General features: G+C 35.5%; 1 protein-coding gene across 10 annotated transcripts in view; it reads left to right on the top strand.

The window, feature by feature from the left end:
- Nucleotides 1-26,450, top strand: part of DLG1 (discs large MAGUK scaffold protein 1) — a 284,649-nt gene that overhangs the window by 66,762 nt on the left and 191,437 nt on the right. The gene's annotated exons all lie outside the window — the stretch shown is intronic.

Genomic DNA, 26,450 nt, shown 5'->3' with positions numbered 1-26,450 from the left:
TTCTGGTCTTTAGGTGTAACATCTCTTTGCAGGAATTATAATTGTTCTATTTAAAAAAATAGAAGGTAGTAAGTTCTCAGTACTGAATTCAAATATCTATTGATAGCTCTGTTGTAATGTTTTCAACGTGAGTGGATTAGGGGACAGGGACATGTCAGGTTCATCAAGGGGTCAGAAAAAAAATGCAAAACCCTGCTCATTTTTAAGGGCTGCTGGTCTACAAATTTAGCTGCTTCTTATGGACTTAAGAAGAAAAATTTGTTAGCTCACCCTAGCTGTATGATACTAGCTTAATAAAAAATTCAGCATTTTTTAGTAACCACAGTTTATATATGATGGATCATTTTTATTACTAAGTAATTTTTCCACAGTATTAAACTCTGATCTCTTGTTAATGTGATAGGTTTAAAAGTTTGGTTGGATATTCCTCTTGTATTTTAACCCCTCACCCCTTTTTATAAGATTTTAAGTGGAAGTGAAATCTTATACATGGAACTGTAATATGTAATACAGGTAGTATTCATTACCACATATTTGCTTATAAGTTCAGATTTATAAAACATTTGCTTATTTTATTATAAATGTGAACAGTAAGCAGTTTGTTGTTTTTTTTTTGCGGTACGCGGGCCTCTCACTGTTGTGGTCTCTCCCGTTGTGGAGCACAGGCTTCGGACACACAAGCTCAGCGGCCATGGCTCACGGGCCCAGCCACTCCGTGGCACGTGGGATCTTCCCAGACCGGGGCACGAACCTGTGTCCCCTGCATCGGCAGGCAGACTCTCAACCACTGTGCCACCAGGGAAGCCCGAGCAGTTTTGATAATATAAAACATTTCAATATTATTAGACTCAACATGTTTTTTTTTTCTAATTTTGTTGTATTGAGAAAATGCCACCTTACACAGATAAGTAATTGATAACAGTGTTTTGAAGCTTGCCTTATAATATTAATTTGTCATTCTAGCAGCTAGAAAGAGTAGTAAGGACTTTGAATTTCAAAGTTGACTCACTAAATATCCGTTACTTACATTTCCTGATGGTTGGAAAGGGCTTTGGAGTCAAACATGATTCTCTTTTCTGCTAGCTGTATGACAAGTTGGATTAATTTTTTAACCTCTCCAAGCCTTGGGTTCCTCATTTACCACATAGACATTGTAATTTTTTACCTCATGAAGTTTTTGGATTAAATAAGCTAAATACTTGTGTTAAAGTATGCTTTTCAAAAAAGGGAAGTTACTACTAAGCAAACAGAGAATGAACACGTATCACAGTTTTTATTACACTTATTAAATGCGGGAACCAGTAAGATGGTAATCCAGTCTAGAGTGCATTTGTGAATCTAGCTATTTATAGGCAGTGTTAACACAGGATTGCTGAGTTAGATAGAAACTGGTTAATATCCAACAAGACCATAAACTTAATCTTTGTAGTCACCTTTTCAACTGGGCAGAAATTATTTACTTCCCTACTGGATAAAAATTTATAGGTAAACATATAACTTTACTAAATCTGGGATTTTTTAATCAATAGCAAATAGTGAGTTGAAGTACATTCCGCTAAATCAGGATTTTTTTAACCTCAGCATTATTGACATTTAGGGCTAGATAATTCTTTGTGGTGGGGTGTTGTCTTGTGCATCGTAGGACTTTCAGTAGTATCCCTGACTCCTCCTTACTAGATGTCTGTAGACCCTCCCTCCTCCAGTGTAGCAACAAAAATGTCTCCAAGACATTGTCAGATGTTCCCTGGGGGGCAAAATTGTGTCTGGTTGAGAACCATTGCCCTAGATAATCTTAAGTGGCCTTTGTACCCATATAACATTGTAAGAATATACTGCCTAATTTTCCCCTTTTTTCTAAGTTTTTGGTAATTTTTCTTACACTAATTTTTTTTTTTTTTTTTTCGGTACGCGGGCCTCTCACTGTTGTGGCCTCTGCCGTTGTGGAGCACAGCTCTCCGGACGCGCAGGCTCAGCGGCCATGGCTCACGGACCCAGCCGCTCCGCGGCATGTGGGATCTTCCCAGACTGGGGCACGAACCCATGTCCCCTGCATCGGCAGGCAGACTCTCAACCACTGTGCCACCAGGGAAGCCCTCTTACACTAATATTTCTTACACATGTAAAGCACTTTGCCCAATGCCTGACAAGTAGTAGATAATTATTAAATAATAACTGCTATTACTAACAATGATGCCACTATTATTGTTATTATTACTAATACCTTGTTCCTTAAGCAGTTTGAAAATCAGTATTTGTAGAATGTATTTCTGATACTGATTTATTAAACAGTGTCATTAAAAGCAAACAAAAATATCCCAAGATACTTCAGTGCTTATCTGTCAGATTTACTCAGTTTCAAAACAGTCAAAATTATGTTTTGCATGTAAAGACCCAAATTCACATTCCTCACATTCTCTCTGCAGTTTTAAGTGTCATAAATTTTAATCAAAAATATATTGCTCGGGATTCCCTGGTGGTGCAGTGGTTGAGAGTCCGCCTGCCGATGCAAGGGACACGGGTTCGTGACCTGGTCCGGGAAGATCCCACGTGCCGCGGAGCGGCTGGGCCCGTGAGCCATGGCCGCTGAGCCTGCGCGTCCGGAGTCTGTGCTCCGCAACGGGAGAGGCCATAACAGTGAGAGGCCCGCGTACAGCCAAAAAAAAAAAGTCAAAGCATAGAAAATAATCTTTGGAAGAGTGAATAAATCAGTGATCTATCAGTGAAATAAATTGCTTGACTTTTTGCTTTTAAACCTTCTACATGGTTTGGATATACATCAAAATTGGTTCAATTACATTTCCCAAAAATTTAAGTTATTTTGATGTATTAAAAATATTTACATCTCACTGAACTTTTTCAATGTCAGAGTTTAATTCTGTTCCTATTCTCTTTAATTTTACCAGATAATTGACTTTTTTGTTTATTGAATGGTGTAGCGAGGAATCAAGGCGCGAAATATGTGATTGAGACACTCTTTTTACATTAAACTATATTGTAAATTAGCGTAGAATGTTTAGTGTTGTTGTAAGAATGCAGCATACCCAATATGTTCTGGGCTCATCTGTCGAACTACGTAATGAGTCCCTTGCTGCAACCTCTTGCCTCTCCCCCAAAGCAGCCAGCATATATTTTTCAGCATAGTGGTTCTACGCCTGTTGTATCTCATTCTCATGGAGGAGGTAGCAATGCTTACATTGCAGCGGGTGGAGCTTCCGTGATGAATCCAATCCTGGATTAAATTTTAAAGATATTAGAAGGCTTTGGGCCCTTACAAAGTGGTGCTGAATGAGTAGTTTCATTCTGGGAATTTGAAACAGTTTTATTATATAGGAAAAAGAAACAACATCTTAATTCCATTTGTATTATGCCAACCTGATCTCTGCTGTGGGGGTGGAAATAGCCGAAGAATGCAACATTCTCATATAAATTTTTTAAAAGAGTGCTTTGGGTCTGTATTACGTGTTCAAGACAGTCAGCAAGCAACATGTACCAAGGCATTTTTCTGGAATTTCAGTCTTGGATCGATTGAAGTGCTCAGGGTCTGAAAAAATGTCTCCTGGCATTAAAAACTTGGATTGCTTTTCTCCGATGTCATGCCACTGTAAAGTAGCATGCACCAACAGCACAGTATCCTTACTGTTTGGGTGTAAGGTGGGTTTGAATACTTCTAAAAATGCTTAGTTTTAAAATCCAGTAGTATTTCAGCAAAGAAATAATTATAATTCAGATTAGATGGTTCAATTGACTTTAATTCATGGTATATAATTCCCTGTCCTTTTTGTGTATCTGATACAAGTAAAGACTTGGTTTGTGTACAGTGAAAGTGTAATGGAAAAATTGTTTTTTGACAATTTTCATACAAGCTGTATGTAAAGTGTTGTCATTATCCATTAATGAAGATTAATTATTGACTTGGTTTTTATGTTTTGCTACTGTGGAAAATTAAATATACAGGAAACAACGTTGATGTGGAGGACTGGAAATGCCTTCTAGTATCATTTGTTGGAAGAAATTATTGGTGGCAGGTTTTGTGTTTAAACTAACGTCACAGGCTTTGTAATTTTGGTACTAAATCAAATGTTGGTATTAAGATTGTGTAGAGGGGAAAAAAGCTTTTAAACAATACAAACAACAAAAGAAACATGACCCTACCCGTACCCTATAAGTGAAACAGTGGTTATGTTAATTTGTGATATGATGTATATATAGAAAGAAAATAAATGTAAAGTTTGCCTTAAAGATAAATGGTTTCTTTATATTAAATATTAAATGGCATAAGGCACCGATGTATTTTTACCTGATTTCTGTAATAAGAAAATAGCGTATGATTTAAAACCAAGTTGAAAGCAGGAAGAGCTTTCTAATGAATATAGTATTTGGGGAATAATTACTTATTCTGAAGTATGGTTTTTGAATGAAACCTTTTTTTTAGTTTTTGTAGGACTGAAACTTCCCAACTGATGATGTGAAGAGGTGTCCAAGTTGCTAATTGACTAAAAAAATTACACTGAGAATGTTTTTTATCCATTTATTTGAGAATATATTGCTTTTCTGGTCCCCTAAGGCTTTTATTTCTCCCCACTTTAAACTCTTTGCAATGTCAGAGAAATCTTATTTTCCTAATGATATTTCAGAAATTTTCAGAAACATTTAACATGGAAAGATTGTGCAAGAAAAATATGCTGCTTACGGGAACAGGTTTTTAAAGAGTTTAAGATTTGTATTGGTCATTAAACTGAACCAGTGTGAAATTCATATGCATGGTTTAAATAGCTCAGGCTACATTTTTGTTTTTCCCTGAGTGTCAAGCCTGCTTTTTTCACACAGTATGCGCAACAGGATGTCTTAGGAGAAGGGTTTTGAATTTTTTAAATAATATTTTTACAAAGTCAACCATACTAAAATTTTTCCTTCTTTTGTATTTAGGCAAATTAAATACCTTATGAGGTAGTATAAGATGTTTTAAGAATGCTGTCCTTATCACAGAATCAGTTTTAAGAAGGTGGTATACCATTGCTCATAATTAGTTTAATAATGTCTGTGAACTTCACCTCTACCCCCAGCACCCCCACCACCCCTTAAACCACTTTCATCCTGTGGTTCACAGAATACCACTTGAGGTTCTTGTTTGCCCCCTGGTGGGAAAATTGAGAAAATATTTTATTGAGAACGTTGCTGTGCTCATACTTGGCGATTTAAGATAGTTAAAAGGACATCTAATTCATTGTACTTATCTACTTAGGAAATCATTAGATAATTTAATTTGTATAGTAAAAAAGAATGTTTTTTCTTTGCTTAAACTTTTGTGGATAGAATTTTTCAAGCCTTTTTTTGAAATTGTTTGAATTATACAGCAGATAGCGTTGATAAAAGACTGTACAGGTTACCCCCACTATCCAAAAGTAGAGCGTTCCTATGAAACCCTTCTGAAAGCCAAAGGAAGCAATTACCTTAGGACATATCTTACTAAATGGATGTAGGAGATAAATTGAGATAAAGCACAGATACTCACAGACACAGTTCAAAGCTGTGGTAGCTTGACTTGTAGTTCCGAGGGAAGGAGCTTGGTGGTGCCGCTCTCTCTGCTTGCGAGATGCAAAACAAGTGATGAACACTATTTTCGCTTTTTGCCTTTGTTCATAAAAACCAAAATCTTCTTGGGATTTCTTTCAGTTAGGGAACACAGGTAATAATGTAGGTCTTCATAAAAGCGAAGGGGCCTAAAGTGAACTTCGAAAAATGGAGGAATACCTGAGTACAGAAATAAAGTTTCTAAGACTGCAAGTGTCCTAGCTACATGTTTCATTAATGTATTTTTATATATTCAGAATTCATCATTTAAAGCATTGTATCTAAATACAACTAAATTTGGATTTAAAATTTTAATATGCAATCAAAGCAGAGCACTTTTGGGGAGGACAGGGGAAAATACTAATAAAAGGTGAAATTACCCTGCAACTTTTGGTTAATACATATTAAAAATAGCTTGCAGTGATAAGGATAAACAGATCTTCCTTTCCAGTGCATAAGCATAATACCAGTACTATACGTGAGCATGAGCTTTATTTTCGAATATTGCTAGTACTTTTAGTATCAATTATTGTTTGCTTACTTAGTTTATAGGTAAATAGCAAGTAAGCTACGCATGTAAATTCGAAATCACATTTTAAAATAAACTTAGTATTTTCATTTATGGCTGTGAACTTTTGAAAAGTAATAAAAGCCCCACCTTTTTTGTTGGAAATGAAATATTTTTTTAAAAGTCAGATTTCTGTGTGATGGGAGCGTACCTCTGACTGTATGAGTCTTTATGAGACAACCACCCAAGACAGTTACAGTAATTGGTTATCATGAGGAAGGAGTCAACTGTTAAAGCGTCTGTGTGTGGGTAGTTAGGTTGGTAGGTAGGTAGGTGGAGTAGTATCACCAAAAGGTAAGTTACTTTCTAGTGCCAGTCTCCAGAAAGAGGCTTGGTTATCTTTCATCTCTAGTATTAGAACTCAGAGTAAAGACCCTGGAGAATGTAGAGCAAATGCAGAGAGTACTCAGATTCCTAATCTAGGTTACAAAGCTGTCTAGGGTGCATTTCCTTAGGGCTGGATTTTAACAGACTGAGCAGATTTATTGTGCCAGGGTGTGCCCACTCTAGATTAGAATTAGCTATTTCAAAATAGTAGATGCAATAAGACCAGAGCCTAAGATTCCTTGGGAGGAAATTAGCTGTGTTAATAAGATCAAAACTTGTATTTTGTAAAGGAGAAATTACCTTTTTTTTACTCTTCTGTAATATACTTACAAGAGTAGAAGCTCTTATAAGTTCTTGCTTTTACCAGCTGTCCCTAAGGGAAGCCATTATAAAGCTTTTTGTAATAGAACATTAAATTGTATTTGGTGGCAGCAGTTATTAAAGTGAGAGAATCCCAGAGAGAACTCAACACAGCCAGTAAAAAGTCAGGAATGTTCTTGTCAGTGTCTTCTCACAGGAAGATATCCCAAGATGCTAAGCTTTGGTGGTTCTATTTTATCAGAAGAGATGCAGTTCCCTTACAGCTATGGTTCTTGGCCTAGAATACAGGTAGCTTCAGGAACAAACATGATGTGTTAATGGAGATCAAAAAGTTATATATAATCAATTTTTCTTGAATGTATTTTTAAATAAAAAGAGACTTTAAAATATTTTCATATTGAAACTTGTGATAAATTGTTTGAGTAGGTTAATGGATAATTTGTATAGGTGTAATTGTATATGTGGAGTTCACATAACATAAAAGGTAAGGCTTTTAAGAAATATTGTATGTGTAGCTAGGATTCCTTGCTCTATCTCCTCCTATCCTTGAAGTGATGATTTTTTTTGGTTTTTTTTTTTTGCTGTTTGAAGACATTTGGTGGTAAAGTTTGAGAAGCACTGTCTTACTGTTATATAATTGCCTTCCCCTTCTCACCACCTCCCACCGCACCCTTCCCTGGAGGGAAGAAGTCTTACAGCATAGATTTGACCAGTATGGCCCATTTACTTCACTTAGTTCACTCATGCTTAAAGATTGTGTTTGCACATAATTAAATACTAAGCTGAAAATGGCTTGAAACAAGTGGACCTTTATTTTTTTTCATAATTATAATCAGCTTGGAAGTGTGCAGCTGCTACAGCTGCTGACATCTCGGCCTTTGCCTCATTGAAAAGGTGACTGTTGGATCTGTAGCCCCTAAAAAGAGAAAGAAGTGGGAAGGGGGAAGCAGTGTGGTTTATAAAGCTAGAAGGCATCTGCTTATATTTCCCTGATTAGAACTGTGTCATACAGACTGTCATATGTCATAGTAGTAAGGGAAAGTAGGAAACCTAGTATTTAGCTTTTATAGCCTCTATATTAGAGAAAAGCAAAGAAAACATTGTAGTATTAGGTGAAGTAACCTAAGAGTCTGACTTAATGTATAAGTGGAGTATTTTTTTCCTGAAATGTGAGTGATTGCAGACATGCTAGTAGATGTTGCTGATCAAGTGGTATGTCCATTTAGTGAAAATAAAGTAGAAAAGTCCAATTGGAGCTCTCTTCACTTCTTTCACTTCTTTGCCACAACCTTCAGAAGCAAAAGCAAACTTGCAAAAACCTACCTTTGGATTAGTTCTGTACGTGCTGAAGTATAAGGAGCATGCCCCTTTAGCCTTAGGTTATGGTATATAGTAACTAAGGCTTCCTTCAAACCAGTTTACTAAACATTAATAGGTGACTTATATTCTTATTTAAGAATACAGTTTCAAAATAGATTACAAATTGAGAAATACTTAAGGGATAATGACTAATAGCAGACCATTCATTCTAATTGGATAAGAATAATTTTTTTTTTTTTTTTTTGCCGTACTTGGGCCTCTCACTGTTGTGGCCTCTCCCGTTGCGGAGCACAGGCTCCGGACGCGCAGGCTCAGCGGCCATGGCTCACAGGCCCAGCCGCTCCGTGGCATGTGGGATCTTCCTGGACAGGGGCACGAACCTGTGTCCCTTGCATCGGCAGGCGGACTCTCAACCACTGCACCACCAGGGAAGCCCAAAGAATAATTTTTAACAGTAATGTTAAATGCCTTATGTTAAAGCACAAGCTTCCTCTAATATCTTCTCTTTTTTCTAAGATTGAATATACATTTTTCTTGGCTTTGTTGCCAAACTTTGACATTAAACCAATATCTTTAGTGTACTGTTCTGTTTTGGAATCCTTTTTTTTTGGCCTTGCCATGCTGCTTGTGGGATCTTAGTTCCCCCACCAGGGATCGAACCCAGGCCCTCAGCAGTGAGAGCATAGAGTGCTAAACACTGGACCACCAGGAAATTCCCTGGAATCCTTTTTTATTGACTGCATGTTTTCTCCAAGGGAGAAAAGGTATTCTTCGGTAACTCCAGACTTAAGTTAATTCCTCAGTCTTTCAGTATGCTGTATTAAATTCCTTCCGTAAAGTGAATGTTTAAAGTAAATAATTATTTCATGTACCGGTAAATAGTTTCTAGTAACAGTTTGTTAATAGCACTGGGCCCATAATAAGTCTACAGCTAGAAATAGTTGCTTATTTGTTTTCCCTCATATCCATTTAGAACTATGGTGCTGTATTAATAATTAGCCTTTTAATTTCTTTATTTGAAAATCTATTACTTTTGAATGTAGTTTTTGTTATGTTCCTTTGAGAATGTATTGTTTATATATAGATGAAATTTTATTTTACACAATTGTTAGGAATGGAAAACTTGACAAGTTTTGAAAGAATATTTCACTTTAAGACAAACGCCACTTGTTTGATTATATAACATTGAAACAGTGGAATTATTTCAGGAAGTTAGAAGAGGATATATGTCTTTCATAATTTTTACAAAGAAAATCAGTTATTAATTGAAAATCATAGTCATTAATGGATTGACTCATTTATTGATTCATGCATTCTCTCCTCATTTCTTTCAGTAATTTATTGAGCATCTGTGTCTGGGGATATAGCAGTGAACAGAGGAAATCCTGCTCTAATTTAGAAATTCTGTCAACAAGCATGTTGGAATAAAAACTCAGAGTAGGAAAATCTGCAGTGTGCATAATTAGTGATTGCTTTTTAAGCTCTATATTAGTTTGCTAGGGCTGTCATAACAAAATATCAGAGACTGAATGGCTTAAACAACAAAGTTTTATTTTCTCTCTCTTTTGGAAGCTGAAGTCCAAGATGCTGGCAGAGTTGATTTTTCTTAGATCTCTCTCCTTTGCTTGCAGACGGCGGTCCTCATGCTGCCTTTTCTCATCCTATTTTCTTTGTGCACAGGCGCCTCCTGGTGTGTCTCTCAGTGTTCACATTTCTTCTTATTGAGGACGCCAGTCGGATTGTATTATTATACCCTAATGACTTCGTTTTAACATAATCACTTCGTTAAAAGCTGTATCTCGAAATACAGTCCGATTCTGAGGTATTGGGACTCTAGGGCTTCAACAGACGAATTTGGGGGATCAGTTCAACCCAAAACAAGGATCTTATTAATTAAGGAAGAATTAGGACTTCAAAGTTCCACAAACATGTGAGGGAAGTTTTGAATGTGAGACATTTATGATATATCACATTCTTGGAAAACATTTTATTATAAAGTTTACTGAGCATTCATAAAGCTGGTTTGAACATGTTCTATCAGTGGTGATTGCCAAATGAATAAGTAAGGGTGCTCTGATTTTAAAATATTTATTTTAAAAATTACTTGAATTTTTCAGATTAAGAAAGTCAGTGCAGCCTCTGCTTCTCAATTTGGCCACCCTATTCCTATTTGCTACTACCAAAGAAGAAATTTCTTGAGCTTATATTTGAGAGTGGAAGGTAGGAAAGAAGACAAAGAATGTTTTGGTAATCTGAGTTTTAATTTCAAAACAGTATTATCTCTATATGTGTACCTGTGTGTGTTTGATGGCTACCTATGTTTGGGGAACCTATTCATAATTTATATTGTAAGGATTTCAAGTTTGTAAACAATCAAAAAGTACTGATTTTTGGAATACAACTTATTTATCAATTGGGAGCTGTCATAATAACATTGGGCAGCAGCAGAAGTTGTAGTTCCTGATTTGTCCTGCAGAAGTAGAAAGTAATGATAACTTCTGTTTGACAGCTATGTTTTGAGGAGTGAAGCAAATTGGCTATGTTTTTCTGGACTTAAGGTCCGAGAGTGGGTTTGTTCTGATAGTATAGCTCTGGGGTTTTTTTGTTTAAAGGAAAAACAAATCTATGTTAAACTATCCTTGGCATTTGCTGGAATTAAAATACATGTAAAGGAAATCTTCCCCTGAATTTCATAGCCATTAAGAAATGTGGTGCACCAGACCAGTGGGAGCTCCTGGCAGAATTTTTAAAGGGATCCTCAGTTGGTTTTAGAGGGAAAAAAGCAATTCAAGTTTGACAAATTTCACAAATTTTTAATTGAAGTATAAAAATTGAAGTATAGTTGATTTACAATATTATGTTAGTTTTGGGTGTACAACGTATGTCAATATTTTTTATAGATTATACTCAGTTTAAAGTTGTTATAAAATATTGGCTAATTCCCTGTACTGTACTGTATATCCTTGTAGCTTGTTTTATACTTAGTAGTTTGTACCTCAAATGTAAAGTAAGTTATGATTCTTGTAAATTCCATTATGTTCTTTTCATTATTCTCGTGAAGGTAGGTGTCTGCTATACAGACTGCCTTGATCATTTCTCTTAGCTAGCAATCAGTTAACCCTCAGTGTACCTGGAAAATTATTCATCATTCTTTGTGAGCCTTTTATTTTTTATTGCTATTCTTTTTATTTTTTGAATATTTTAAGTCATTTTATAAATAATTTAAGAGGAATAATGAAAAACTTCATTTGAAATTTTAATTAGAATCTAAACATAACAAACCCAGTTTTTAAAATTAGCTTTACTAAGATATAATTGACATACAATAAACTGTACATATTAAAAGGGTACAGTTTTATGAGTTTTGACATATGTATACACCTTTGAAACCATCCCTACAATTAAGATAGTGAACATATCCATCACTCCGATGAGCTTCCTTCTTTCAATCCCTTTTTCTTGTCCTTCTCCCAGACTATTGCTGGTTTTATTTCTGTCATTATAGATTAGTTTGAATTTTCTAGAGTTTTATATAAATGAAATAATAAAATACATTCGATTTTTTAACCTGGCTTCTTTCAGATTAATTCTTTTGAGTTTCACTGGCATCATTCCATTTATCAGTAATTCCTTCTTTTTAGTTGCTGAGTAGTATTCCATTATATGTATACAACACATTTGGTTTTGAAGATATTTATACCCAAAATGTGCAATGTCCTTTGAATATAACTAACCACTCATCAACTAACATATATGTGCATGTAATATATATCCATTTGGTACATACTGATTCAAAATATCAAATAATTTCTGGTTTTTCACTTGACATCAAAGTATGATACTTTTATAAGTTTTGATAGCTCGTACTTTCGTAGTAAAGAGGACATTCATTTTGATCCATAATTGCAAAGCATTTCATTTTTAGATTATCAACATCAGTTAGTATGATCGACTCAGTGAATTTTTTCATTTTTGCATCATCTCTTTCCTTCCATTCACCTTTGTATATACACAGCTAGCTTGAACAGTTGTCTACTTATGAACTATGTGAAGAAAATTATGGTGCTTAAATATAAAATTTAAGAGTGTGCTGTCACACTTTCTTTTAGGATAGTGGTATGGTCCAAGTTATTATCACAAAATGTTGCATAATAAAGTCCTTGACTAAGTGGATGAAAACGCTGTATTTCCTTTTTATCCTTAGTTTTTCACTCTTCTGTTCTTGAATTTGAGAAAATTTATTTAGAGTATTGTCATCTGAAGACTTGTAGTCTCAGATTTCACATATATAACCAAATTCACCATCATCATTAATGTACAGTGCTCTATTTTCATTCATTAATTCATTTCATTCTTCTGATCAGCTAGTAATTGGAAAATGTCTTTGTCAGTTTTCTTCTCTTTCCCATTGATGGTGTGCAGAAAAGAATTAACATAACCTAAATTGCTATCCTTGACAAGGTCTGCTTGCAAGGTTGGGTCCTTGGCTGGTGTCTGGGAACTTAGATTTCAAGAGGATGCCCACCACTAACTGATAAAAGTTACTGTGCCTAAACTGTTTGTGCAAACAGTATGATTTATGCTGAATAACACTTCCTTCTACAAAGGTGATGTCTGAAGGATGATGCAATAGTGATGACTTATTTCAAGATAGAATGACTTTTATTCTATATATAAAAAGTAAAGTTCCTCTTTGTTAAATGGAAGACCTTATGAAAGAACAAAAATTATGGGAAAGCAATCCTTTTTATTTTATATTGGAGTATAGTTGATTAAAAATGTTGTGTTAGTTTCATGTGTACAGCAAAGTGACTCAGTTTTCCATATACATTTATCTATTCATTTTCAAGTTCTTTTCCCACTTAGGTTATTACAAAGTATTGAACAGAGTTCCCTGTGCTATACAGTAGGTCCTTGTTGGCTATCTATTTTAAATATAACAGTGTGTATATGTCAATCCCAAACTCCCAGTCTATCCCTCCCCACCACCCTTCTCCCCTGGTAACCATAAATTCGTTCTCTAAGTCTGTGAATCTGTTTCTGTTTTTGTAAGTAAGTTCATTTGTATCATGCAGTCCTTACAAATAGTTAGAATTGCTTAAAACACACACACACACACACACAAACACACACACAGACTAGAACTGGGTTCATTAAATCCTGATGGTCTACAAAAGGTTTAATAAAGTGTAGTTTCTTAGTCAGTGGCATGCTATTTAAAATTTGCGTTTATTAAATGTTGAGTAAATACAAACTAGTATGTAAGAAACATGGTAGATATAAAGAATCTCTATATAACACTAAGAATAATCAAAGAATATTTCCTAGTCCTTTAGAAGCACCCCATTTGCCCACCTCAGATCCAATCTCATTCCTTTCATATTCAATAATCATAATTCTGTATTTAGAATTCCTTATTTTTCTTTATAATTTTTAAACAATTGTTTTGCACAGTTTTGGACTACTGGGTAATGGTGTGACTATTCATTTTTTTGCCTACTTTTCTTTCTGTTGGATTGTTTTTCTTTTCCTTACTGGTTTGTAGGAGGTTTTTAAAATATATTCGTAATTTGAATTTGTTGGTTGTAAGGGTTAGAAATACCTTCTCCCATTCTATGGCTTATGGTGTTTTTTTGTCCAGCTCTTTTTTTGTTATCTTTTGATCATTAGAATCACATAATTTTAATGTCAAGCTACCAGTCTTTTCTGTTAAGGTTTATACATTTCATGTCTTGTTCTGAATTTTCTTCCAGAGCCAGAAGTCATAAAGGTAACATCTCATATGACATTCTAAAAGTTTTATGGTTTTGACTTTCTCATCTGCCTGAAATTAATTTTTGTTTTGGTATGAGATATAGGAGTCCCATTTCATTTTTTTCTAATGGCTATCAAGTTTTCCCAGTCTCATTTATTGACAGATTCTTTCCCATTCTCCCAGTGATCTGTATTGTGTCATAAATTCCCATATATGAGTCCGTTTCTAGATTCTTTCTTTTGTTCCACTCATAGGGTTTATCTAACCCTATGCCAATACTCATTATCTTTTTTTTTTTTTTTTTTTTTTTGCGGTACGCGGGCCTCTCACTGTTGTGGCCTCTCCCGTTGCGGAGCACAGACTCCGGACGCGCAGGCTCAGCGGCCATGGCTCACGGGCCTAGCCGCTCCGCGGCATGTGGGATCTTCCCGGACTGGGGCACGAACCCCTGTCCCCTGCATCGGCAGGCAGACTCTCAGCCACTGCGCCACCAGGGAAGCCTAATACTCATTATCTTAATCACTACCCGTTTAAAATTATAAATGTTCTAATTGTTTACTTATATATTATTTTGTATTTTCTGTACAAACAGTAATATCATTTGTGAATACTGACAGCTTAGCTGCTATCATAAAAAATGAATTCCTGGGTCAAGAGTTGTGTGTGTTTTATATTTTGATAGATAGTGTTAAATTGCTGGCAAGAAAAAGCTGTTCTCATTTACATTTCCACTTATATGTTAAGAGTTTCTATTTTTTCCACACCTTCATCAACACTAGGTATCATTAGGCATTTATGTTTTTGTTGATCTGCCCAGATAAGTGTATTTCTTTATGAATGGGAGGGTGAACATCTTTTCATATTTTTTTTCTTTATTTTTTTTGGCTGTGTTGGGTCTTAGTTGAGGCACGCAGGATCTTTTGTTGCAGTGTGTGGGGCTTCTCTCTAGTTGTGACGTGCAGGTTTTTTCTCTCTCTAGTTGGGGCGCACAGGCTCCAGGGTGCGTGGGCTCTGTAGTTGTGGTGTGCGGGCTCCAGAGTGCATGGGCTCTGTAGTTCGTGTCACGTGGGCTCTCTTGTTGAACACCATGAACTCAGTAGTTGTGGCGCTCAGGCTTAGTTACCCCACGGCATGTGGGATCTTAGTTCCCCAACCAAGGATCAAACCCGCATCCTCTGCATTAGAAGGCGGATTGTTTACCACTGGACCACCAGGGAAGTCCCTACATCTTTTCATATTGTTTATTGGCTGTTTGTAATTCCTTTTTAAATGAATTGCTGGTTTATGTCTTTTATTAATTTTTTGAATGGAGTAATAAGACTTTATTATACATTAGAAAACTGGCTCTTTTGTAGTATAACTCTACCCCAGCCCCACAACCAGTCAGAATGTTGTTAGTGATATAGATGTTTTAAACTTTGTGTATTCAAATTTATTAGTTTTTTTGTTTGTTTCTAGATGTTGTTTCTTACTTAGACTTTGCCATTCCAAGAGTGCAAACAAATTTACCAATTTTTAAAAAAATTTTATTTTTTTAACACCTTTATTGGGGTATAATTGCTTTACAATAGTGTGTTAGTTTCTGCTTTATAACAAAGTGAATCAGTTATACATATACATATGTTCCCACATCTCTTCCCTCTTGTGTCTCCCTCCCTCCCACCCTCCCTATCCCACCCCTCCAGGCAGTCACAAAGCACCGAGCTGATCTCCCTGTGCTATGCGGCTGCTTCCCACTAGCTATCTACCTTACGTTTGGTAGTGTATATACGTCCATGCCTCTCTCTCACTTTGTCACAGCTCACCCTTCCCCCTCCCCATATCCTCAAGTCCAAGTCCATTCTCTAGTAGGTCTGTGTTTTTATTCCTGTCTTACCCCTAGGTTCTTCATGACATTTTTTTTTCCTTAAATTCCATATATATGTGTTAGCATACGGTATTTGTCTTTCTCTTTCTGACTTACTTCACTCTGTATGACAGACTCTAGATCTATCCACCTCATTACAAATAGCTCAATTTCGTTTCTTTTTATGGCTGAGTAATATTCCATTGTATATATGTGCCACATCTTCTTTATCCATTTGTCCAATGATGGACACTTAGGTTGTTGCCATCTCCAGGCTATTGTAAATAGAGCTGCAATGAACATTTTGGTACATGACTCTTTGAATTATGGTTTCCTCAGGGTATATGCCCAGTAGTGGGATTGCTGGGTCATATGGTAGTTCTGTTTGTAGTTTTTTAAGGAACCTCCATACTGTTCTCCATAGTGGCTGTACCAATTCACATTCCCACCAGCAGTGGAAGAGTGTTCCCTTTTCTCCACACCCTCTCCAGCATTTATTGTTTCTAGATTTTTTGATGATGGCCATTCTGACTGGTGTGAGATGATATCTCATTGTAGTTTTGATTTGCATTTCTCTAATGATTAATGATGTCGAGCATTCTTTCATGTGTTTGTTGGCAGTCTGTATACCTTCTTTGGAGAAATGTCTATTTAGGTCTTCTGCCCATTTTTGGATTGGGTTGTTTGTTTTTTTGTTACTGAGCTGCATGAGCTGCTTATAAATTTTGGAGATTAATCCTTTGTCTGTTGCTTCATTTGCAAATATTTTCTCCCATTCTGAGGGTTGTCTTTTGGTCTTGTTTATGGTTTCCTTTGCTGTGAAGAAGCTTTGAAGTTTCATTAGGTCCCATTTGTTTATTTTTGTTTTTATTTCCATTTCTCTAAGAGGTGGGTCAAAAAGGATCTTGCTGTGATTTATGTCATAGAGTGTTCTGCCTATGTTTTCCTCTAAGAGTTTGATAGTTTCTGGCCTTACATTTAGGTCTTTAATCCATTTTGAGCTTATTTTTGTGTATGGTGTTAGGGAGTGATCTAATCTCATACTTTTACATGTACCTGTCCAGTTTTCCCAGAACCACTTATTGAAGAGGCTGTCCTTTCTCCTTTCTCCACTGTACATCCTGCCTCCTTTATCAAAGATAAGGTGACTATATGTGCCTGGGTTTATCTCTGGGCTTTCTATCCTTTTCCATTGATCTATATTTCTGTTTTTGTGTCAGTACCATACTGTCTTGATTACTGTAGCTTTGTAGTATTGTCTGAAGTCAAGGAGCCTGATTCCTCCAGCTCCGTTTTTCGTTCTCAAGATTGCTTTGGCTATTCGGGGTCTTTTGTGTTTCCATACAAATTGTGAAATTTTTTGTTCTAGTTCTGTGAAAAATGCCAGTGGTAGTTTGTTAGGGATTGCATTGAATCTGTAGATTGCTTTGGGTAGTAGAGTCATTTTCACAATGTTGATTCTTCCAATCCAGCAACATGATATATCTCTCCATCTATTTGCATCATCTTTAATTTCTTTCATCAGTGTCTTATAATTTTCTGCATACAGGTCTTTTGTCTCCTTAGGTAGGTTTATTCCTAGATATTTTATTCTTTTTGTTGCAATGGTAAATGGGAGTGTTTTCTTGATTTCACTTTCAGATTTTTCCTCATTAGTGTATAGGAATGCCAGAGATTTCTGTGCATTAATTTTGTATCCTGCTACTTTACCAAATTCATTGATTAGCTCCAGTAGTTTTCTGGTAGCATCTTTAGGATTCTCTATGTATAGTATCATGTCATCTGCAAAGAGTGACAGCTTTACTTCTTCTTTTCCGATTTGGATTCCTTTTATTTCCTTTTCTTCCCTGATTGCTGTGGCTAAAACTTCCAAAACTATGTTGAATAAGAGTGGTGAGAGTGGGCAACCTTGTCTTGTTCCTGACCTTAGTGGAAAGGCTTTCAGTTTTTCACCATTGAGGACGATGTTGGCTGTGGGTTTGTCATGTATGACCTTTATTATGTTGAGGAAAGTTCCCTCTATGCCTACTTTCTGGAGGGTTTTTATCATAAATGGGTGTTGAATTTTGTCAAAAGCTTTCTCTGCATCTATTGAGATGACCATATGGTTTTTCTCCTTCAATTTGTTAATATAGTATATCACATTGATTGATTTGCGTATATTGAAGAATCCTTGCGTCCCTGGGATAAATCCCAGTTGATCATCGTGTGTGATCCTTTTAATGTGTTGTTGGGTTCTGTTTGATAGTATTTTGTTGAGGATTTTTGCCTCTATATTCATCAGTGATATTGGTCTGTAATTTTCTTTTCTTGTAGTAACTTTGTCTGGTTTTGGTATCAGGGTGATGGTGGCCTCATAGAATGAGTTTGGGAGTGTTCCTTCCTTCACAGTTTTTCGGAAGAGTTTGAGAAGGATGGGTGTTAGCTCTTCTCTAAATGTTTGATAGAATTCATCTGTGAAGCCATCTGGTCCTGGACTTTTGTTTGCTGGAAGATTTTTAATCACAGTTTCAATTTCATTACTTGTGATTGGTCTGTTCATATTTTCTATTTCTTCCTGGTTCAGTCTTTGAAGGTAATACCTTTCGAAGAATTTGTCCATTTTTTCCACGTTGTCCATTTTATTGACATAGAGTTGCTTGTAGTAATCTCTTAGAATGCTTTGTATTTCTGCGGTGTCTGTTTTAATTTCTCCCTTTTCATTTTTATTGATTTGAATCCTCTCCCTCTTTTTCTTGATGAGTCTGGCTAATGGTTTATCAATTTTGTTTATGTTTTCAAAGAACCACCTTTTAGTTTTATTGATCTTTGCTATTGTCTTCTTTGTTTCTATTTCATTTACTTCTGCTCTGATCTTTATGAAATCTTTCCTTCTGCTAACTTTGGGTTTTGTTTGTTCTTCTTTCTCTAGTTCCTTTAGGTGTAAGGTTAGATTATTTATTTGAGATTTTTCTTGTTTCTTGAGGTAGGCTTGTATAGCTATAAACTTCCCTCTTAGAAATGCTTTTGCTGCATCCCATAGTTTTGGATCGTCGTGTTTTCATTGTCATTTGTCTCTAGGTATTTTTTGATTTCCTCTTTGATTTCTTCAGTGATATCTAGGTTATTTAGTAATTTATTGTTTAGCCTCCATGTGTTTGTGTTTTTTATGTTTTTTTCCCTGTAATTGATTTCTAATCTCATAGTGTTGTTGTCAGAAAAGATGCTTGATATGATTTCAGTTTTCTTAAATTTACTGAGGCTTGATTTGTGACCCAAGATGTGATCTATCCTGGAGAATGTTCTGTGTGCACTTTAGAAGAAAGTGTAATCTGCTGTGTTTGGTTGGAATGTCCTATAAATATCAATTAAATCTATCTGGTCTTTTGTGTCATTTAAAGCTTCTGTTTCCTTATTAATTTTCTGTTTGGATGATCTGTCCATTGGTGTAAGTGAGGTGTTAAAGTCCCCCACTATTATTGTGTTACTGTCGATTTCCTCTTTTACAGCTGTTAGCATTTGCTTTATGTATTGAGGTGCTTCTGTGTTGGGTGCATATATATTTATAATTGTTATATCATCTTGTTGGATTGATCCCTTGATCATTATGTAGTGTCCTTCCTTGTCTCTTGTAACACTCTTTATTTTAAAGTCTGTTTTATCTGATTTGAGTGTTGCTACTCCAGCTTTCTTTTGATTTCCATTTGCATGGAATATATTTTTCCATGCCCTCACTTTCAGTCTGTATGTGTCCCTAAGTCTGAAGTGGGTCTCTTGTAGACAGCATATATGTGGGTCTTGTTTTTGTATCCATTCAGCAAGGCTGTGTCTTTTGGTTGGAGCATTTAACCCATTCATGTTTAAGGTAATTATCAATATGTATGTTCCTATTACCATTTTCTTAATTGTTTTGCATTTGTTTGTAGGTCCTTTTCTTCTCTTGTGTTTCCCACTTAGAGAAGTTCCTTTAACATTTGTTGTAGAGCTGGTTTGGTGGTGCTGAATTCTCTTAGCTTTTGCTTGTGTGTAAAGCCTTTGATTCTCCATTGAATCTGAATGAGATCCTTGCCATGTAGAGTAATCTTGGTTGTAGGTTCTTCCCTTTCATCACTTTAAGTATATCATGCCACTCCCTTCTGGCTTGTAGAGTTTCTGCTGAGAAATCTGCTTTTAACCTTATGGGAGTTCCCTTGTATGTTATTTGTCATTTTTCCCTTGCTGCTTTCAGTAATTTTTCTTTGTCTTTAAGTTTTGCCTATTTGATAACTGTGTGTCTTGGCGTGTTTCTCCTTGGGTTTATCCTGTATGGGACTCTCTGCACTTCCTGGACTTGGGTGGCTATTTCCTTTCCCATGTTAGGGAAGTTTTCGAGTATAATCTTTTCAAATATTTTCTCTGGTCCTTTCTCTCTTCTCCTTCTGGGACCCCTATAATGCAAATGTTGTTGCGTTTAATGTCCCAGAGGTCTTCATTTCTTTTCATTCTTTTTTCTTTATTCTCTTCCATGGCAGTGAATTCCACCATTCTGTCTTCCAGGTCACTTATCCGTTCTTCTGCCTCAGTTATTCTGCTATTGATTCCTTCTAGTGTAGTTTTCATTTCAGTTATTGTATTGTTCATCTCTGTTTGTTTCTTCTTTAATTCTTCTAGGTCTTTGTTAAACATTTCTTGCATCTTCTCGGTCTTTGCCTCCATTGTTTTTCCGAGGTCCTGGATCATCTTCACTGTCATTATTCTGAATTCTTTTTCTGGAAGGCTTCCTATCTCCACTTCATTTAGTTGTTTTTCTGGGGTTTTATCTTGTTCCTTCATCTGGTACATAGCCCTCTGCCTTTTCATCTCGTCTGTGTTTCTGTGAATGTGTTTTTTGTTCCACAGGCTGCAGAATTGTTGGTTTTCTTGCTTCTGCTCTCTGCCCACTGGTGATGAGGCTATCTAAGAGGCTTGTGCAAGTTTTCCACTCCAAAAGTATTCTTTGTGCTCCTTTGCATTCCATCCAACTTTCCATTCCCTACCAGATACCACTGATCTGCCTTTTGTTGCAATAAATAATTTTACATTTTCAATAATTTTATATAAATGAATTCATATAGTAAGTACTGTTTTGTTTCTGGCTTCTTTAACTCAGCATAAGGCTTTTGAGAGTCATTTAGGTTGTTGCTTGTGTAAGTAGTTTGCTTCTTTTTTTGCAGAGGTATATTCTATACAGATGGATATATTTAACCTTATTCATATCTTTTGATGGACATTTGGGTTAACAGTTTCTGGCTATTTTGAATAAAGATTCTATGAACCTTCATGTACAAGTTTTTTTTTGTGGACAGCAGTTTTTGTTTCTTTTGGATATCTAACAGTTGTTTTCATATCCTAGGTATGAGAATGGTTATTTTCATATCCTAGCAGTATATGAGTATCCCACTTGCTCTACGTTCTCACCAACACTTGAGTTTTCTAAAAAAGTTTTAGCCCTTTTGGTGGCTATGCAGTAGTATCTCATTTTGGTTTTATTTTACATTTCCTTATGACTTGTGATGTTGCCCATCCTTTCATGTTTGACATTAGTAGCTCATCTTTTGGAAAGTGTTACATGTTCAGTTGTATCCCCTCAAAAAAACAGATATGTTAGAGTCCTAACCCCTAGTACCTCAGAATGTCACCTTATTTGGAGATAAAGTCTCTACAGATATAATTAATTTGAAATGAGGTCATTATAGTGGGCATTAATCCAATATGGCTGGTGTGCTTATAACAAGGGAAAATTTGGACAAAGAGACAGGCAAGAATGCCATGTGAAGATAAAGGCAGAGATATGGGTGCTGCATCCACAGCCATGGAATGCCAAAGAGTGCCAGCAAGCCACCAGGAGAGAGGCATGGAATAGATTCTTCCTCACAGTCCTAAGAAGGAACCAGCTCTGCTAATATCTTGATCTCAGACTTGTAGTCTCCAGAACTGTGAGGTAATGAATTTCAGTTGTTTAAGCTGTTTAAGCCACCCAGTTTGTGGTACTTTGTTACAGTAGCCTTAGGAAACTAATACATGAAGTGTTATATAAATTTGTTCCCCAGTTTATAAAACTGGATTGTTTGTCTTCCTGTTACTGAGTTGTAAAAGGCCTTTATATATTCAGATATGAGTCCTTTGTCAGATTTATTTATTGCAAATATTTTCTCTCATTTTGTAATTTGCCTTTTACTTTCCTTAGTGGTGATTTTAAAGAGCAAAATTTTTAATAAAGCCTAGGTTGTGAAATGTTTTTATTATTGTTTTGTGTGTTCTGTATAGTAAATCTTTTCCTACCCAAAGTTGGCAATTTTTTTTTTATATTTTCTTCTAGAAATTTTATAGTTTTAGATTTTACTTTTAGGTCTGTGATTCATTTTGAATCAGTTTTGCATGTGAGGTAAGGTAAGGGTCAATGTTAATGTCTTTATGAATATCCAGTAGTTACAGCATTATTTGTTGAAAAGCCTTTTGCCCTCCCTCACTGAATTTGCATTGCACTTTGTCAAAAAACAATTAACCATATATGTGTACATTTATTTTTGAACTCTTTTTTCCGTTCCATTGATAAGTCTGTCCACCTTTTGACCAATACCACACTGTGTTGACATCAAGTAGTGTAAGCCTTTCAACATCATTCTTTTTAAAAATTTGGTTTGGCTAATCTCGATCATTTGCATTTTTAACATTTTGCAATCAGTTTATCAGTTTCTACAAAAGGTGTGTTGGAGGGACCTCCCTGGTGGTGCAGTGGTTAAGAATCTGCCTACCAATGCAGGGGACACGGGTTTAATCCCTGGTCCGGGAAGATCTCATATGCCGTGGAGCAACTAAGGCCGTGCGCCACAAGTACTGAGCCTGTGCTCTAGAGCCCGCGAGCCACAACTAGTGAAGCCCATGTGCCTAGAGCCCATGCTCTGCAACAAGAGAAGCCACTGCAATGAGAAGCCCATGCACCACAACAAAGAGTAGCCCCCACTCGCTGCAGCTAGAGAAAGCCCGCGCGCAGCAACGAAGACCCAACGCAGCCAAAAATAAATAAAATTTAAAAAAAAAAGTGTGTTGGAATTATTATTGGGATTGCATTGAATCTATAAATCATTGGAAGAAAACAAACATCTTAAGAATATTGAGTCTTCCAATCCACATATTATGTCTCTCTTCAGGTTTTAATTTCTTTTAGCAATGTTCTGTAATTTGCAGTGAAGACATCTTGCATATCATTCACTACAGTTTAGTCCTAAATATTTTATCTTTTTTGGAGTTGGCGTAAATGGAATTTTTTGAAAGTTTTGGTTTCCAATTATTTGCTTTTGCTAGGAAAAAAAATACAGTTTGATTGCTTAACGTAGTATCCTGCAACCTTATTAAATTTAACTATTAGTTTTAGTAGTTTTGTAAATTCTTTGTAAATTTTCAGTATAAACAATCATGTCATTTGTAAATAGAGACAATTTTGCTTCTTCCTTACTGGCTCTTAAGCTTTTTATTTCTTTTACTTGCCCTCTAGCCATGGTTAGGACATTCAACATCATGTTAAATAGAAATAAGAAGCATGAGAATCCTTTGTTTTGTTCCCCATCTTAATGAGGATAATGTTCAGCATTTCATCATTAGACAGGTTAGCGGTGGGGTTTTGTATATGACCTTTACTGGATTGAGATTTTTCTGGACTTTTAGTTTGCTGAGAATTTTATCATGAATTTGGCTTAAATTGAGTCATATGTTTTCCATATGTTGAAATGATCATGTAGTTTTTCTCCTTTATTATGTTAATATGGAGAATTACACTTTTTTTTTAGATGTTAAATAAACCTTGTCTTGTGATAAATATTATTTAGTCATGATGTGTTATTGTTTGGATTATCATTTTCATAGTGAATTTGCTACTTTTTAAAAAAGATTTCTTGCATGTGTTCGTGAGGGACATTGGTTCATCATTTTCTTCTGTAATGTCTTTGTCAGGGTTTAATATTAAGGCTGTGCTGGTCTTATAGTTGGAAAATGTTTCTGTTTTCTAAAAGAATTTGTGTAAAAATGTCATCTCTGTTTTAAATATTTGGTAGAATTCCCATCTGGGACTTCTCTGTAGAAGAATTTTGATAACAAATTCAGTTTTTTAAAATAGATATGGGGCCCTTCAGACCTGTTTTCATGTTGTGTCAAGATATTGTGTGTGGAAAATAGTATTTTTCAAGGAATTTCTTGATTTCATCTAACGTGTTGAATTATTTGGCCTCAAGTTGTTCGTAATTATTTTCTTGTCTTTTTAAAGTTTGTAGGTTTTTTTTGGTAGTGATAACTTCTCTTTCATTCTTGATATTGGTGATTGTATTCTCTTTTTCCTCTACCAGTCTAGAAAAAGGGTTTATTCAGTTTGTTAACATTTGACTTTGTTAATATTCTCAATTGTCTGTTTTCAACTTCATTGATTTCTGTCCTTTATTATTTTCTTCTTTCTCTTATTTTTGGTTTACTTTAGTCTTCTTTTTGTAGCCTCTTGAGGTGAATCCTTAGGTCACTGATTTTAAACTTCCTTCTCTAGTATAAGCATTTGAAGCTACAAATTTATTTCTAAGTGCTTGTAAAGTTTAGGAACAGATCACAAGACCACTTTTACTTTTGACACCAGTTGCAGGTGTAGGGGTTCCCAAAACCAGTCTTAGTTTCAGTAATTCAGTAGAAGACTCAAAGATTTCACTGAAGGCAGTTGCAGGTTTAGGGGTTCCCGAAACCACTCTTTGGTTCAGTAATTCAATAGAAGACTCAAAGAACTCATTGAAAGCTGTTATATTCATGGTTACGGTTTATTATAGTGAAGGATGGAAATTAAAATCAGCAAAGGGAGAGTTACATGGGGTAGAGTCTGAGAGAGTTACAAATGAGGAGTTTCCAGGTGTTCTCTCTGTGGAGTCATGGACGACTTTAACTTTTCTGGCAGCAATGTGTGATAATACACACTGAATATTTCTAACCAGAGAAACTCACCCAAGCCTTGGTGTCCAGAGTTTTTATTGGGACCCAGTCACATCTATATGGGTGCCTGCTCATGATGCTGACCTATCTCCAGCCCATCTTAGAGGTTAAGCTGATAATATGTGATCCAAACTCTCCACCGTAAATTACACGGTTATACTATCTGGTGTGTCACAAAGCCCCCAGATTGGCAAAGACATTCATATCAGGTAGGACATTCCAAGGGTTTAGAGATTACCTTCCAGGAGCTGAGGACAAAGGCCAAACCTTTCTTTGGGCAAAGTTAAATTCTTTACTACACAGTACTGCTTTAGCTTCATTCTACAAATTTTAAAACTGTTTTATTTTCATTATCATTCAGTTTCAGAATGTTTCTGATTTCCTTATTGAGTTCATTTTTGATGCATGAGTTTTAGGAGTATGTTGTTTATTATTCAGATATTAAGAGTTTTAGCTAGATGTCTTATTGTTTGTTCCCAAGTTAGTTCTGTAGTGGTCAGAGAATAAATTCTTTATGATTTTAGTCCTTTTAAATTTGTGACTTGTTTTATGATCTAACATATGTCCTGTCTAGGCAAACATATCATGTACAACAAAAAGAATATATTTTCTTCAGTTGTTGAGCATAGCGAGCTATAAATATCAGTTAGATCAAGATGGTTGATAGTTTAGATTGTTTACTGACATTTGTATAGTTCTATCAATTCATGATAAAGGAGTTTAAATCTCTTACCAAGATTGTGGAATTGTCTGTTTCTCCCTTTAATTATTTTGTTTTTGCTTGTGTATGTTAAGGCTCTGTGATTAGGTGCACACATTTATGGTTGTTCTATCTCCTGGTGAATTAAATTTTTATCATTTTGAAATCTCTTTTTCTTTAGGTAATGCTCTTTTTCTCGAAGTCGTTTTATCAGATATAAGTGTAGCCACTCCAGTTTTCTTATGCTTACAATTTATAGGATATATCTTTTTTCATTCATATACTTTCACCCTATCTCTGTCTTTATGTATAAAGTACATCTCTTGCCTTTTTATCCATTCTGATAAACTCTACTTAGTGTTTAGGTCTATTTCATTTACTATAATTATCAATAAGATTAGATTAATATCTGCTTTTTATTTATTATTAAAAAACTTTTTTTCATCTTTATACCCTCTCTCTTAGGCTTCTTTGTTCTCCTTGTCTCCTTTTGGGTTATTTGAATATTTTTAAGTACTCCCTTTTAATTTAACTACTGTTGGCGTCTTAGCTTTCTTTGCCAAGAACATGGTATACCTTTGTATTTGGTAAAGTTGGACATTTGGATACTTTAGATTTATTAATTCCTAGGCATACCTTTTTTGCTTCTGTTGTAAATGTAGTCTTTTATTTCATTATATCATCTGATTGATTGCTTTTAGTTTAAATCCGGGGTCAGCAAATGTTCCTGTAAAGAATCACATAGAATTTGCCTTGGCACTTCAGGGCCTTTTGTGTGGTTCCATATAAATTTTAGGATTATGTATTCTAGTTCTGTTGGTATTTTGATAGGGATTGTGTTGACTCCGTAGAATGCTTTGGATGGTGTGGACATTTTAACAATATTTTTCTGATTCAAGAACATGGAATATCTTTCTGTTTCTTTGTATCATCTTCAGTTTCCTTCATCAGTATTTTACAGTTTTCACAGTATAGGTCTTTCATCTCCTTGGTTAAGTTTATTCCTAGGTATTTTATTTTATTTTTTTTGATGCAATTTCAAGTGGTATTGTTTTCTTTCTCTTTCTGATAGTTCATTATTAGT

Source organism: Monodon monoceros, unplaced genomic scaffold (assembly GCF_005190385.1).
Source record: "Monodon monoceros isolate NGI ecotype Baffin Bay Population unplaced genomic scaffold, NGI_Narwhal_1 Super_Scaffold_11, whole genome shotgun sequence".
Lineage (NCBI taxonomy): Eukaryota > Metazoa > Chordata > Mammalia > Artiodactyla > Monodontidae > Monodon > Monodon monoceros.
This window is presented reverse-complemented; position numbering and strand designations above follow the sequence as displayed.